General features: G+C 46.7%; 1 pseudogene; it reads left to right on the top strand.

Moving 5' to 3' along the window:
- The first annotated feature begins 209 nt into the window (after positions 1-209).
- Positions 210-327, top strand: LOC126420271 (5S ribosomal RNA; annotated as a pseudogene).
- Positions 328-2,398: the final 2,071 nt, after the last annotated feature.

Here is a 2,398-nt window from a genome sequence, read left to right as displayed (position 1 = left end):
TCAAATAATCCTTGGCAGAGTAACGGTCAAATCGTCCTTGGCAGAGTAACCAGGGGCCCAAGGAATACCACCATGTGGCTGCCCAAATCTTCATTGAACGCCCCGCCTCCCCCCGCATGTAACATTCTTGGGCCGTAAAGTCGTTCAGGACATGGGAACAGTGTGAAACATGGCTCAGCCGACCAAATTACTTTCTTCCGTAACTCCATGGCAACGGCTTTGCCGCAGTGGATACACCGGTTCCCGTGAGATCACCGAAGTTAAGCGCTGTCGTGCGTGGTCGGCACTTGGATGGGTGACCATCCAGGCCGCCATGCGCTGTTGCCATTTTTTGGAGTGCACTCAGCCTCGTGATGCCAATTGAGGAGCTACTCGACCGAATAGTAGCGGCTTCGGTCAAGAATACTATCATAACGACCGGGAGAGCGGTGTGCTGACCACACGCCCGTCCTATCCGCATCCTCCACTGCGGATGACACGGCGGTCGGATGGTCCCGATGGGCCACTTATGGCCTGTAGACGGAGTGGGGGGTAACTCCATAATCTAGATTTTGGTTGGCTTCGGCCCCATGTTTATCTGTTATGGGCATTTGCATCACTGACGAGTGGTTTTGAAATTCCAGGTCCCTCTGCAGTTCCCTGCTTCTGGAACTCCATTCGTGTTGTTTCGGTGCTGACGGGGTTCGCGAGTGCGACATTCAGCTCTGCAGTCATTTTAGCAGCTGTTGTCCTCTTATTATTCGTTATAATCCTCTTTAATGACCATATATCACGATCAACCAACACACAATTTCACCCGCATTGATTTACCGGGTGATATTTTTCCGCTTTCACTGTGTCCTGTATAAATCTTCGACACGGTGCCTCTCGGAACACCAAATTCTTTGGCTGCCTTGTTTACGGAAAGCACCCACCATCCGAGCGCCAACAATTTACCCATTTTCCAATTCACTTAGCTCTGACATAATGCGCTCACAACTGCACAGAACTCCTGACCACGACTGGGAATACTGGACAGGTGCCGCTCGTGATAAAATACAACGTTACTTGCAGGCTTGGCTAGCACATGCATTTATGTTCAAACATTCATTTCTCGCGATGTTTCCCTATTTTTGACCAACCCCTGTAAGGTTATACAATGGAGCTCAGTCTAAATACGTGAACGCCAATATACTGACTGACGGCCTCATCATCACCCAGCCCATATCGCCAGGGAAAGAAGCTGCAAATTTGGAGAGGGTGTTAACTTTATATTACAAGTCTCTGTCGATCCATTATGGCCAGGGGACATGGGATGGTACGTACTTCTCAACTCAATATATTTTACCAATGTGACGTCCCCCCTCCGCCGCGTGCTGGTGTTGTCGACGCCGTGGAGCTGTTACTGCTACAGCTCGGTCGGTGGAGTCGATAAGCGATGCGCGATGATGGATGTCTCCGTCGGTTAACGAGAGACAAGATCTGAAAAAGCTCTTAAGAAATCGTTCCTCGCGTAATGATTATATTGCGAGTCCGCACAGTTTCCTTATTAATGCGAACTGCCCACTCTGATTGTTTCTTATGGTTTAAAGTTGAATTATTATGTGCCCCGGCCGGCCGCGGTGGTCTAGCGGTTCAGGCGCTCAGTCCGGAACCGCGGGACTGCTACGGTCGCAGGTTCGAATCCTGCCTCGGGCATGGATGTGTGTGATGTCCTTAGGTTAGTTAGGTTTAAGTAGTTCTAAGTTCTAGGGGACTGATGACCACAGATGTTAAGTCCCATAGTGCTCAGAGCCATTTGAACCATTAAGTGCCCGGTTAACACTTTAGTGCAGTAATTGATGAATCTTACCTCATGCGCATCGTCCACATTACCAAAAGCGAGGAAAAAGTTCAATTGCAGATCGTATTGGTCGTTGTTTGTTAGTTGCTAAGTAAAATTGATCGCTCTATATGACGCGAGATCCAAAGATACTCTTTAACAATGTCTTAATTATCTTGCGTCGTAATATTATGTATGTTCAAACCTTCCTTGTCACAACTAACAGTCCACGAATTTACTTCTAAGTTAAGTAGTCACTGTTCATTAACTTTTGACGAGCAATTACCAAATATTCATAGAACGATGGAGGCGACACGTTGCATTTCCACTTTTGATGAACAATTTTATTGTTCCTTTTCGCTAAATACTTTATAAACATCACGCCACACGCACACACGGTTAATTAGCACTGGCAGTTCTGTTAGTTTCAAGTATCGTGACAATTACGACAGCTTTAACCCTCGGCGTAATTGTATCTTCTTCATGCTATTCGTCTCAATGTCTCCTACTCGAGACTAAACGTGTATTATGGTCTTCTGAAACTTTGTCCATTCCTTTCTATAAGTTCACTTATATGAATGTTGAGTCCAATATTGC

Source organism: Schistocerca serialis, chromosome 9 (genome assembly GCF_023864345.2).
Source record: "Schistocerca serialis cubense isolate TAMUIC-IGC-003099 chromosome 9, iqSchSeri2.2, whole genome shotgun sequence".
NCBI classification, from domain to species: domain Eukaryota; kingdom Metazoa; phylum Arthropoda; class Insecta; order Orthoptera; family Acrididae; genus Schistocerca; species Schistocerca serialis.
This window is presented reverse-complemented; position numbering and strand designations above follow the sequence as displayed.